Genomic DNA, 14,766 nt, shown 5'->3' with positions numbered 1-14,766 from the left:
CATCACTAAGCCTTAAGTTCTTTCCATCTCAAAGTGCAAATAATAATAATAGTAGGTGCTTCATGGTACTATTTGAGGATTATATGAGATAATTCTTGCATCCCACTTAGCTCCCATTTATCAAATGCTAATCTGGGTGCCTCCGGTCTGTGCGTTATTCTTGTGACTTGGTTTGGGGCTCTTGATGAAGAAAAATATGTTTGCATTTTATAGGAATTAGCCAAGCCAAATCAATATATCCCTCTTGGTAAAACTCAGAGGTAGTGGACAGACGATGGCTCTGTAGCAGCTAGAAACCAATCAGTCTGTCAAGTGGGCTAAAATGTGTACACTATCTGAAGTGATGAACCAATGATTATAAACACAGATAAACCACAAGTACCCTGTGGTCAGACATGGGAGTCCGAGCTGCCCTTGGTTTGCTGATAGAAAATCAAGCTGCCCTTCAATTATTGCAGAAATGCTCTACCCCCAAACCGCATGACTTTAGCTGCTGTTTCTAATTTTCCTTTTCTCCCTTTTGCAGTGAACCCTTAACACAGGGTTTTCTTTTCCTTTTCCTACTCTGAGAACTATTTGAGGATGGTGAAGATAGAGTCTTAGTTTCTATGTCTGCTATAGAGTGGGTGTTTGATAAATATTTGTTGAGGACATCAAGTTGCAATCATGAAGAGATAGTGTCTTGGATAAAATCCATGTGTATGTTCATTAGGGCTCTTTCGTTGTCATGAACTGAGGTCTTGAGTATATTATCTTTGGATTGACTTTGTTCTTGGTTTCTGACTTTTTTGTTCTAAGTTCCAGTTCTTATGAGGCTCAGTGGTAACCTTACTCTGTCTCTCAGGAACCATATGGTCTTTCATCTCCTCTGCCTACGCTTAGTCCCAGAGGGTCCCAGAGGGAAGTTTCAGATAGAGGGAATCTGATTACTGTAGCTTGTCTTTTTGAGCCAGCAAGGCACTGTCTCTGTGCAGATTTTGAGTGGTTGTCCATCTCCAGCCCCGTCCAGCTGAGACCTGGCTAGTAGAATATCGTGGTACAGAGCTGACCATCCCTCCCAGTGTACATGTAGATGAGGCAGCTCCTCTGAGATGGGGATGGGATGACTACTGCCAAACAGACAATATAAGTGTCATACTCTTCTTCCTCCCCAGCCCCAAGCCTGATGCATCTTTTATGAGTTAAAAATGAGCAGAGAAAATATTCCCTCTTGGAGCATACGTTCATGGGTAAGAGCAAGGCACTCCCTAAGCATGAAATTTAGATTACCTTCCAAGCAGAGAGCTAGGAAAAATTCAACATGCGGGAAATGAAATTAGCCATCTGTAGAAAAACCTACCCTAAATGATAAATAGTTGAACTTCCACGTTCAGTGATTTGAGCCTCATCAATCTCGGGAGAGTATGGTTGCTTAGCAGAGCTAAAGCTGTTGCTTTCTTCATCCTCCATGTAAAGAAGGAATGTGCTAACAGAGAGTATTTTCTGCATGAAGAAAAGAAAATGAGGGTCCAAGAGGTGAGTCTTGGAAAAAGAATATCCAGCTCTCCCCTTCCCAGAAGGGAGGGGCTTCCCATCACCAGTCATGAGCTCTCTGGTATATCATCCTTTTTATTTGCACTTCCATCCCCATCTACTTTGTACTTTTATGCATCTAATAACTTCATTCCCCGTTACTCTTTGAAAGTGCTTTGTCCAGGGGTATCAACGATTCACCTCACCCCAGCCACCAAAATTCCTGGACACTTTCTAAACTTTAGACTATAATTTATTTTTATTTTTTAATTAATTAATTAATTTATTTATTTTTGGCTGTGTTGGGTCTTCGTTTCTGTGCAAGGGCTTTCTCTAGTTGCGGCAAGCGGGGGCCACTCTTCATCGTGGTGCGCGGGCCTCTCACTATCGCGGCCTCTCTTGTTGGGAGCACAGGCTCCAGACGCGCAGGCTCAGTAGTTGTGGCTCACGGGCCTAGTTGCTCCGCGGCATGTGGGATCTTCCCAGACCAGGGCTCGAACCCGTGTCCCCTGCATTGGCAGGCAGATTCTCAACCACTGCGCCACCAGGGAAGCCCTAGACTATAATTTAAAAAGATTAACATAGCAAAGTGAAACACTTCCTTCTGGAAATGTCTTATTACACTTTCCCTTGTGAAGCTCCTTCCTGATACTTCAAACCTGATGCATTCAAATCTCTTTGGGGCCTTTTTGTTTTTTCTTTGCTTCTCCCCTAACCATTCCTTGTTGTTGTTGTGTGTGTGTTTTAAGCTCTTTTCTCAATCTTCTGCTTTTATCACTCTCCCCTAGGCTAGTGTATTTATCCCAAGACTTTTACTACCACCTGTATTCTAATAACCCTCAAACTTCACTACAGGCTCTAGAATCCAAAGAAGTCACAGTCTCTCTCTGGTCTCTGTATCCGGTCTTTTGCTCCTCTACTCAATGATGGGCCAGTAAATCTTTAACAACCAGCTCTCAAGGAGGGAGGAAGAGGCGCTCTGATTTGAAGTTTGCCAATTTCCATGACATAAATATACCGATCGTGGCTGATTTTTAGCTACCAACTTGACATCAACCAGCTCACAAAATAACTGAAAACTCAACAGTTGGCTCTCAATTGTTAGACACCTGAAACTCTGCCTACTCAAAGCTGAATGGCCCATGGCTTGTGTAACTGTTTTCCTCCCAACTAGCAATCTGAATCATCACGACTGACACTGTAATCACCATGGCAGCAGGGACTTTGCTGCTCATATTTACTGGCTTATCCCCACCGTCTAGAACCACACTGGCACCTAGTATACAATAAATATTTGTGGAATGCATGAGTCATTATAGTCAATATTCCTCTCTGTTTTCTGGCCCTGCTTAGCCTTTTAAATAATGAATTAGAATTCTTATTCATACATCAGGTTCCTGTGCATTTAGAGTACTAGTTTCTGATGAAGGAGAAAATCAAGTTCTGAACCTAAAAACCGAGAACCTAAAACTGGACCATGGGAATCCTCCAAGGGCCTGTGTGGCCGGATGTCACCTTACTGTTATAATGCTCCCGTAAGTGTTCTAGAGAAAAAATGTGAACACGTTTGCAGAAGTGCTATAAATAAGGAAACATCACCATATTAAAACCACTTGAAACAGGCTGAGTAACCAACGGAGATGCCTGATAGAGTGGAAGGTGCATGGGTTTGAGATATTTCTAAATTTGTGTTGAAATTATTAAGCTGATAGCTTGGATGAATTCCTTAACCTTTGTTTTGCCAACTGTAAAATGCTTACTATAATATCTAACTTGCATTGTGAGGGAGGAAATCATGTCTGTAACACAGATAGATGGTGCATAAGAGTGGTTCAAAAATGACAGTTTATAATTTTAATAACATAAAGAAATCATTGTTCTGGTTTCTAGCAGTTCTAGATTTTAGTCTTGATACCTACCAATCATACCTGAGTGACCTATCCAAAGCAGATACCCATTAACCATTTATTGAATAAATGAATGAGTAAATAACAGGAAAATGAGGAACTGAGAGGTTAAATGACTTATCCTACTCAAGATGCAATGAGATGCTTTTTCTGGAGAATAAGGATTATGAGGAGGATGTCTTGAGGCAAACAGGAATGATGTCACATGAGGACCCTTATCTGAGGTACCTGCTGACCTGGCTGCCAGTGACAGAGAGGAGATTAAGTCCTCTTGCGTTTTCCCAGCTGACACTGATCCTGTGTTAGTGGAGGAAGGGTCAAAGTCGCTGCAGCTGGCTGCTCTCTGCACCAGGCCTGAAGCATACTGCAGGAGGGATGGAGGTCGGTCTGCTTGCTCTTCTGTGGTGCTTCTATCAGGAGGGGCAGATACTCCCTGGCACTGGCAGTTCCTAGGTTTCCACTCAGCAATCAGCTATGCCTTCATGAGAGCCCTGAGCTGGGAAACTAGCCCTGCCAGGCAGAAACAGCAGATACAAAGGCCTCTAAGTAGGCTCTGGCATAAAAAATTCAAAAGACGTGATTAGAGTAATTTTCTTTCTTTCCCAGATGTGATAAAGTCCTCTTGCTACTCTGGGCTGGCTAGAAAATTCCTCAGGGAATTTCCTTTAGCTTTTAAACCAAGGGAGTCCCTGAGATGTGACTCTAGCTAATTCTATCAGCCACCACTAACAAACTCAAAGGCAATGCTTGATAACAGCAGGGGCCCAGATATAGTCTTCTAGAAGCCTAAGGACTGAGTCCTGTACTTGAGAAATCCCCATGGCTTTGCAGCGCCCAGTGCTGGTGAGCTGATTAAGGCTCAGTGGCTCAGGACAAGGTGGGTAGAGGGAATCGGCCACAGCACAACAGTTCTTTAGGAGGCTAATTTCCCTCAAATTATCCATACAGGCAGAGAAGAAGAGGTGCCCCTTTCCCCACCTGCTTCTCAGAGGTACCCCAACTTGGATCATTCTGTGACAAAATCTTGATTATCTGTGTCCTCCTGACTTTTATCATATTCTGAGAATTCAAACTGCTGGACCACAGCCAGGCCTCTCTGGCTGCAAGATGTGCTTTGTGGGCCATATAATTGTTTAAACTGCTTTATGGAGACATAACTGAAGTACAATAATTGCAAATGTTTAAAGTGTACAATTATGATAAAGTTTGACATATGTATGTATATACCTGTGAAGCCATCATCACAATTAAGATAATAAATATTTCCATCAGCCTAAAGTTCCTCATGCAGCTTTATCATCCTTCTCTTCCTCCATCCCCATGCCCAGGCGACTACTGACCTGCTTCTGTCACTATAGATTTGTTAGCATGTCATAGAATTTCATGTAAATACAATCTTACATGACGTACTCCTTTTTTTTTTTTTCTGGCTTTCTTCACGTAGTATCACCCTTTTGAGACTAAACCATTTTGCTGTATGTATCAGTAGTCCATTACTTTTTAATTGCTGAGTAGTAGTCCACTGTATAGATATAATGTAATTTCAAAATTAAAATCCATTCACCTGTCAATGGGCATTCAGGTTTTCTTCCCTAGTTTTGACTATTATCAATAAATCTGCCATGTATATTTGCATACAAGTTTTTGTACGGCCATATGTTTTCAGTTGTCTTTGATAAATATCTGAGAATGGAATAGCAGGATCACATGGTAGGTGTTTACCTTTTAAAGAAACTGCCAAGCCATTTTCCAAAGTGTACTTTTTTGCTTTCCTACAAGTAATGTATACCTATTCCACTTGTATCATGATCTCCAACTCTTGGTATGGCTAGTCTTTTAAATTGTAGCCATTCTAATGGGTAAACATGTGTTTAATATGAATCTTAGTGAGTCATGATATTGAACATGTTTTCATGGTTTTATTGGGCATTTACGTATTATCTTTCATGAACTCTCTATAAAATAGTCTGTTCAAATTTTAAATTGGGTTGCTTGTTTTCTTATTATGTAATTGCAGGAGTTCTTTACGTATTCTTGATACAAGTCCTTTGTTTAATATATGCGTTGCAAATATTTTCTCCCTGTCTGTGGCTTGCCTTTTCATTTTCTTAATGGTGTCTGTGTTAATTTTCTATCTGTGTAACAAATGACCATAAACAGAATGACTTAAAACATGACCCATTTATTATCTCACAGATCTGTAGGTTGTAAGTCTGGCACTGTGTGGTTGGATTCTCCGCTGAGGGTCTTAAAACATCAAAGTGTTGACAAGGCTGTGTAGCTTTCCAGAAGCTCTGGGGAAGAATCTGCTTCTAAGTTCACTAAGGTTGTCAGAATTCAGTTTCTTGTGGTTGTAGGACTGAGGTCCCTGTTTCCTTGACAGATGGCCCCAGCCATCTTCTGGCCAGCAACATTAAATCATTCTCACTCTTCAAATTTCTCTGAGTTTCCTTCTGCCTTGCTCTTCAGCTTTTAAGGGCTCATGTGACTACACTTTGTCTCTGCAGAAATTCAGGATAATCTGCCTATTTTAAGATCTGTTGATTGTTAACCTAATTTAGGAACTGCAAAGTTCCCTTTGTCATGTAAGGTAGTGTATTCACAATCATCCTGGGGATTTAGGCATGGGATTTTTTGTTGGAAGTTGGGACATAATTCTCTCTGGCATAATGTCTTACAAAGAGCAAAGGATATTAATTTTGATGAAGTCTAATCTGCTAAAATTGTTTTCTTTGTTCTTTTATATGCTTAGAAATCTTTGCCTACTTCTAGGTTGCAAAGATTTTCCCTTATGTTTTCTTCTAGAAGCTTTTTATAGATTTAGATTTTTCATTTAGGTCTATAACTCATTTCAAGTTAATTTTTGTACCTGGTAAAATATAACAGTCAATTTCCTCCCCTCCCCCATATGGATATGCAGTTGATTTGGCACCATTTTTTGAAAATACTCCCCTTTCCCACTTGAATTGAATTGGATTATTTGTTTACTATTGAGTTGTGATAATTATTTACATGTATCAGTACTTGATACAGATGTGCTTTTTCAAATATTTTTTTGCCCAGTCTGTGGCTTGTCTTTTAACCTTCTTCATAGTGACTTTCAAAGAGCTTTAATTTTAATTTTTATGATGTATAATATATCCATTTTTTTCTATTACGGCTTATGCTCTTTGTGTCTTATCTTAGAAATCTTTTGTCTAACACAAAGTAACAAACATTGTCCCCTATGTTATTGTGAAAAGTTTTATATTTAAAATTAATTCACTTTGAGTTAAATTTTATATTAGTGTGAGCTGTGGACTCACTTTCTTTTCTTTCTTATTTTTTTTTAATATGGATATTAAATTGTTCCAAAGTCATTTCTAAATTGAATTGTCTTAGCTCCTTTGTCAAAAATCAATTGAGCATACATGTATGTGTCTGTTTCTGGACTCTTATGTGTTCATTTAATCTATATCTTGATTACTGTAGCTTTATAATAATCTTGAAACTAGATAGTGTGAAACTTCCTACTTTGTCCTTCTTTATGAAAATTGTTTGGCCTATTTTAGTTCCTTTGCTTTTCCGTATAGATTTTAGCATGTTCACTTCTACATGATTGGAATTGCTTTGAATCTATTTATCAATTATGGAAGAATTGACATCTTAACAAAATTAACCTTCCAATCCATTTTTGTGGTATATCTTTGTTTTTTAGAGTATTCTTTGATTTGTTTCAATAATGTTTTGTGCTTTTCAGAATAAAAACATTGTACATATTTGACATATTTACACCTAAGTATTTCATAGTTTTTATGCTTTTGTAAATAGTACTGGTTTTCATTTCAATTCCCAGTTGTTCTTTGCCTGTATAAATGTATATGTAGCTTTTGTGTAGATTATTTGGAGCCCTCTGTGAGCATAGCTCCCTCTTCATCTCTGACACCCCATGCTGTAGATTTCAGTCATCTCATCTTCTCCAAATTCTGATCTCTGCTTCTGCAACTCAGAAGGACTGCCACGACCTGCTTTGACTCCAACTCTCTGTACATAGTCAGGAAATTATCCCCAGGGAGAAGGCTGGACAATTTGCACCTCACCTTTTTAGTTTCCCTGCGATCAGGAATCCCAAACTTATATAGTCCATTATCCAGTGCTGAAAAATGTTGCCTCATATATTTTGTCTAGCCTTTTAGTATTTATGGCTGGAGAGCTAGCTCATACCAGTTACTGCATCATGGCTAGAAGTAGATGTTCCTCCCATAGTTTATTTAACCAGTTACTATTAATGAATATATATGTTGTTTCTTACCTTAACTTTACCTATAACGTTGCAATGAAGGTCTTATTAGTATGTCATGTTGCACACATGTGAGTTTGTCTGTGAGATACATACTTAAGAGTGGAATTGTTGAGAATTAGCCCTTAAAATTTTTTATTAGATATTGACAAATCGCTGTTTGCATTTATAATTCCATAATCATCATAAGTGGGAGCCCATTTCATAGCTCCCCACAGAAGTCTGTGGATCTTTGCTTAACGGGACAAACAGATAGTTCATGGAAAAGGAAATGCAAATGGTTCTCCAACATTTGAAAGATGATCTATCTCACTCATACATTCACATACTCTAAAGATACTATTTCTCACTTATATAAGATTAGTGATATCCTGTGAAGCTTTCTTCTAAAAGAGAGTCTTCATATAGATGCAGAAAGAATAAGCCAAAAAAAAAAAATGGAAACAAAGTCTGGGCAGACTGGGGGAATGGCAGTTCCATTTTCCCCTGCCACTTGCTGCTGAGTTATCTGAGAGGAACACTAACCATAGCCAAAGCATCCCTCAAACCTCTATAGGTTGCTGCCAAACCTTGGCTACCCACTCGGTACCGTTGTCCCTTACTGTATTCCAAGAACTGACTTGTGTCACTGGCATTGCCAAGCACAAATGGTGGATTGCCTGAAGGCTTCCACCAACACAAAATCTGCAGAACAAAAACAGAACCAAGTCCCGGGCCAAAATCTCAGCACACTTCTTAATTACCCCATTAAATCTTGTGCAGGGCTGTGGTGAACTCGCTCTGTTCCTGGCAGCCAGCTGCTAGGAGGGAGAAAACCTGTTGGGGATTTAGAAATTGTGTCTTGTTTTGGATAAGGGAATTTGGATTCTTTCCATCTACTTGTTTTCAAGGTCCCTTTGTGCCATTAGACATGTTAAGCTTAGTAGAATACAATGAAGTTTAAACTCATGATTTGCAAGGTAGATGGTCCTTAAATTATATCTTAAACATAGATATGCATCACCAAATATCTCTATTTAGATTAGAGTATCCAAAAATATTTTTTACAATATAGCTTTTCTTCCTTCAGCCCTTAGTGAAAGATCTCGTATTTCATAGAAACTCAGGAGCCAAGACTAGACAATCTATTGATAGATTTGGGAGGTTGGTGATTAAGTACACACAGGCTCTAGAGTCATCGTGCCTACATTTGAATCCCAGCTCTATCCCTCATGGATATATAAGCCTGGATATTTATGTAACCTTCTCTGCCCCAGTTTCTTTATGTATAAGCTATGGATAATAATATATATCTTATATTATTGGGCTTAAAATGCTTGATTCATGTTGAATATTAATAATAACTTACTTGAAATTATTATCATTATTTTTGTAATTAGTTATGCTTTGATAACCGTGAGTGGAAGCACCATGGAGAATGGCTCCAAGAACAGAGGGAGAATAGCTGCTTATAGATTAGTTAGTAAGTTAGCCAAACATTTTGAATGGCAACTATATCCTCAGCATATTGCTAGTCTATGATCCTCAGCTTTGTGCGGTCAGTGGTCTATTTAAAATACAATGGATAATATATGTGAAGGTCCAATGAAAGGAGGAGAATATCACAGAAATGTCACTTACTATTGTTATTATTAATACTTAACGTTTCAAGAATTGCATTCTTAAAACTATAAACAAACAGGCCAAGATTAGGTTTATACTGAAGTCAGACTATTATTACTTTGCTTTACTTGGACTGTTGCCATAGACTCATAATTGCCTTTGGAAGGAATTAAAAGAGCAAGGCTTAACTCATATTACCCACAGGGTCCTACTCCAATCCATCTGCTACCCAGGCTGACAGATCAGTCCTCTAAAAGTTCACATCTGATCTTGTCAACCCACATTAAACACCTTTAAAAACTTAGCAGTGACTATCTGACTACATTTAAACTTCTTAGCATATTTTGTTTGTCCCGCTGTATTCTTACACATCACGCTCACCTACACTTTTCTCATGTTAAACCAAACTACTCACTATTCCCCTGGTAAGGCCTGTGTCAAGTGCCAGGATTCTTACCTCAGATGAAGTTATTTTGCTCCTATCTGAAACCTCACAGCTCCTTGTCTGTGTCTTTCTTTTGCTGCACATGACATTTGAAAGATAAATGTCACCATACATTTCCCTGCCTCACTATATACACACACATATACACGTACATGGAAGTGCATACATATAGTACAATTGTCCAAAGATGTTATAGCCTAATGGTCAAGACCTTGTTTTTGGAGTTAGTTCTGGGCTTACGATCTGTTTCTGTCAATTACTAGTAACGTCACCTTTAATGAGCAAAAGAATGAATATGATTGATTTCTGATAACACATGATCCAGACGGTGAAGTTCTTTGAGTTCAAGGGAAAGAGCAAAATGTGGACTGAAAGAGTGGGAGAAGTGTTTTTAGAGCAGTTGGGAGGACTGAGTTGACTCTTCAAGACTGAGAAGGATAAGCAGAATTAGACAAAAGGGCAAGAATAGTGCAGACAATGCGTTTTGCTTATGAAGAGAAAATCCAGGGGACTGGAATGGTCTTGCATCTTTGGCTGTGATGTGGCCAAACGAAGCAAACAACACATTCTTCAGTCATACAAGACTCCCATACTCCACACTTAGAAAAGCAAGTAAAGTAGGCACAGCAGCAGCTGTTTGTTCCAACTTAGATGTTTCTCAATGAAAATGGGAATCTTTACTTGAGAACGACTTTGCTCTCTTGCAAAAACATTTCCACTGTAGTGAAGTCAGAAACCTTGAACCTCATCAAGGATTTTTAGGTTACAAGTCAAATCTTAATGGAGAGAAAGAATTTAGAGTGAAGTAGATAGAGTCCTGGACTGAGTGACCCATTACTCATTACCTGGAGACTTTTCAGCAAATCACCTCCCTCTCTCTCTATTTCAAGTTCCTCAGCAGCAAAATAGAAAGCATAATATCTGACCTATTTCCACTGCAAGTTTTGTGTGTGTGTGTGTGTGTGTGTGTGGTTTGTTTTTATTTTTAGTATTCTATGTGTAAATACACTTGAAACAATTAAAACTATTTCCAAGTTTTTTTGAAGTGATGGTTTGGGGGAGTGGTACTGCATTCTTTAGAGAGCAGAAACAGGAAGTATCGTGGTTAGCACCTCTTACAGATGCTGATGCTGAGGAAATACCTGCTTTGGCTATGTTTCCAGAGGTCTTTTAGGCCATTGTTAAAGCCAAGAGGTTGATACCGAGTCTATCTTTATGTCTGAATGTCTGGGAGTTTAATTGTAGAGGTGTCCTGGGGGAAAACGCAGATCTCTTTGAAACTACCATGGGTAAGAGCACTATTATTAAAATGGTCAGTGCGGTGGATTAAAGATGCTCATACTTCGTTTACATTCTTCTCATGAAGAGGTGGACTTATTTTCCCTTCCCTTGAATCTGGCTTGGCCTCTGACGGCTTTGACCAAGAAAGGAAAATTAAAGTGATACCGTGCCTTTTCTAGGTCCAGACTTTAAGAGAACTGGCAACTTCTGTCTCAGGCTCGTCAAGTCCTAGGTCTTCATGAGATAGTTGGACTCCCTGCTGGAGAGACCAATGACGAGGCCAGAGACTAAATGGAGAGGGACTCAGCTGAGCCCAACCTTGTCAGAGTTAGAGAACTCTGACCAAGTACTGAGCATGTAAACAAAGCTCTCTTAGACTTCCAGAGCAGTCCGACCACCAGGTGACCCTAGTCAACATCACGTGCAGCAGAAGAATTTCCCAGATGAGCTATTACCAAATTCCTGATCAACGAAATCATAAGATATAATAAAGTGATGGTTGTTAAAGCCACTAAATTTGGGGATAGTTCATTTTTGATGCAGCATATTTTCATGAGCAAGGTGCATGCAAAGAAAGTCATATGGAAAAATTGGGGAAATGATGGACAAAATAGATCGATACCTTTGCAATGTCTGCAGTTAGTAATATGGAACATCAATGAAAAGTTCGTTAATGCAGTTTTAAGTGAGAAGTTTGCCTCGTTAATACTACAGATCATTTAAAGTGATAAAAAGAGGTAACATATTGTATAATTCAATCAATGCCAGTTTCTGACAATAATTTTCTTATTAAATTTATACCGGATATATCATAGTATAAGGAACATATCATGCCCAGATTCCACTTTGAGGTGAAGGCAGGTGCAGAACTCTTTAAAAATGCTTAATAATGAACGTCTACCATCTTTGCTCTAACTTGCACCTCGGAAGCTGTACACATCTTAATTAAGCCTCAGAATGCCTCTGTGATGCAGAAAAGGAATAACAAGGAATCATTTTACCCACCACTGAAATGTAGTCACCTCTTGGGTTGAACGCAACAGCTGTTTAGCAGCTGTAAGGGAATCCTGAACTATCATTCTGGGCAGCCATGCTAAGGAGGATAACAGATCTGATTGAAATTGCAAAGGAAATTTGAGCAGACAGGATGCAATTACCTGAATTGGAGCCCAGCTAGCTCACGGGGCTAAGTGGCAAGTGGCTGGAGCTGAAGAGCATGCCTTTTGCATATTTCACAGATTACTGGGGCTGTTCAGCACCCTGTATGGAAAATAATCAGAGGCTGTGTAAGCCTGTGATCCTGAATCTGCATTACAGCTCCCCGAAACACATTTCTTTCTAGGGCGAGATGGCCATTCTGTTAAATCTGTTTGGGGACAAGGGTTCATATGGGCCCCAGACATAAACAGGGACAGCCAAGATGAAGCAGTTGGATGTTACACCTTTAAACTGCTCATCCTAACACAGTTCAAGGCACATATTTTAAGGATCTGAAAAATAGTAAAGTGGTTTCTATACTGTTACACTTACAAATATCTGATGACTATTTTAATAAGCATAAGTACGCAAGATAAACAACATTTGAGTTTAAATTCAACGGGCACTGAGGCTCACATTTTCCTTGAAAAATTCAAAGAAAGACTAAAGATAAAGGAACTAAACCTTCCTGTGAGTTATAACCAGCATCTCTATCTCCTTATAGGAAAAACAGGGTTTTGGATGATACACATTCTAATAACCTGCTCAACCTAAAATTCTATAAGTCTGTGAGTCTGAAGAGCAATTGCTGGCTTTACTCTTTATTTTTTCTTTTTTATTTACTGTTTATATTGGAGTTTATTTGATTTACAATGTTGTGTTAGTTTCAGGTGTATAACCAAGTTATTTAGTTATACGTATATCTATTCTTTTTCAGATTCTTTTCCCATATAGGTTATTACAGAGTATTAAGTAGAGTTCCCTGTGCTATACAGTAGGTCCTTGTTGATTATCTATTTTATGTATAGTAGTGTGTATATGTCAATCCCACCTCCTAATTTAACCCTCCTCCCCCATTTCCCCCCGGTAACCATATGTTTGTTTTCTAAGTCTGTGTCAGTTTCTGTTTTGTAAATAAGTTCATTTGTATCATTTTTTTAGATTCCACATATAAGTGATATCATATGATATTTGTCTTTCTCTGTCTGACTTACTTCACTTAGTATGATAATCTCTAGGTCCACCCATGTTGCTGCTGATGGCATTATTTCACTTTTTTATGGCTGAGTAATATGCCATTGTATATATGTACCACATCTTCTTTATCCATTCATCTGTCAGTGGACACTTAGGTTGTTTCCATGTCTTGGCTACTGTAAATAGTGCTGCAGTGAACATTGGGGTGCACGTATCTTTTCAAAGTATGGTTTTCTCTAGATATATGCCCAAGAGTGGGATTGCTGGATCATATGGTAGCTCTATTTTTAGTTTTTTAAGGAACCTCCATACTGTTCTCCATAGTGGCTGGCTTTACTCTTAAGTGAAACAACACATTTTCTGAAAGCACGTTTAAACAAGGTCACTGATTAAACAACATTAGTGAATTGAAATAAATTTACCTAAATAAAATACACTATTCAAAAAAAGTTTTTAAGCCAGGCAATTACAGGATCATCCTACTTAGTAAAGGTAGATCATATGTACAAAAATGTGCAATAAAATAATCTTTGAACTTTTCTCCCTCTTCCCATAAAATATATGCAGAATCAAAAATGTTCCACTATATCTATTCAACTTTCTCACACAAAGTCTGAATGCACTAAAGAACTTTTTTACTCCAAGTGTGGTCCACAGACCTGCAGTACTGGTATCTCATGGAAAATTCAGAATCCCAGGTCCCCCCACAGACCTATGGAATCAGAATCTGGATTTTAACATGATCCCCAAGCAATTCATAAGCGCATTAAAGTCTGAGATGCTCTGCTTTAGCGTATTACATTTTTGAAGAGTTCTGCACCCATATACATCATTTGACCTTGTTTCACTCAGTCCTTGTTTTCGAGTATCATCAAGGACCTAGACCTATATGTACGATGGTACTTTACCCCTCACCATTTTCAATTGAGATTTTCAATAATTCTGTACTGTTCATTTGTTTCAAGTAAATATTGAAATAATTATTTTATCGTTTATTCCTCAGGGTCTTATATTTAAGGAAAAATTAAAACTACAAGTAGTAGCTTTGAAAACTAAGGACTTAGACCCTTTTTGCTCTGCTTTCAATTTTTCAACCACAGCAATTATTTCTCTTATGCTAAAGGATTTACATGTTTGTGATACATCACCACATTATGTAGGCCTATTGTGAGCCATAATTTTACATAAACTTATTCCATTTAGCTTAATAATATCCATTTATAGCTCAGTTTATAAAACACTCTCTACTCGAGAGTAATAAAATTGCATTTTGTTAACAAAACGCCTGTAATTTAGTTTTGTTTCTGAGTCATATTAGCATCATTATTCAAAATTAGTGAGGCTTTACCACATATGTCATGACGTTAGCCAGAACGGTGTGAATAATACCAACACTGATTCTGAGATGTGGAATTTGTTTAGATGTGGCACTTTCTAGGAGTGCACAAAGCATGCCTCTGTAAGCCCAGAGGACCCAATAAGCTCTCTTGGAGCCTCTGGGTCCAGAGTATGGAGTAAATCTGATTTAGACTCTTCTTTGGGTTGGGCCTTTCCATCAACTTTAA

General features: G+C 38.5%; 1 long non-coding RNA gene across 1 annotated transcript in view; it reads left to right on the top strand.

Moving 5' to 3' along the window:
- Positions 1 to 14,766, top strand: part of LOC133093606 (uncharacterized) — a 145,905-nt gene that overhangs the window by 2,052 nt on the left and 129,087 nt on the right. The window lies entirely within an intron of this gene.

This window comes from Eubalaena glacialis, chromosome 1 (assembly GCF_028564815.1).
Source record: "Eubalaena glacialis isolate mEubGla1 chromosome 1, mEubGla1.1.hap2.+ XY, whole genome shotgun sequence".
In the NCBI taxonomy this organism is placed as follows: domain Eukaryota; kingdom Metazoa; phylum Chordata; class Mammalia; order Artiodactyla; family Balaenidae; genus Eubalaena; species Eubalaena glacialis.
The sequence above is the reverse complement of the archived record's forward strand: the minus strand, read 5'-3'. Positions and strand labels throughout refer to the sequence as shown.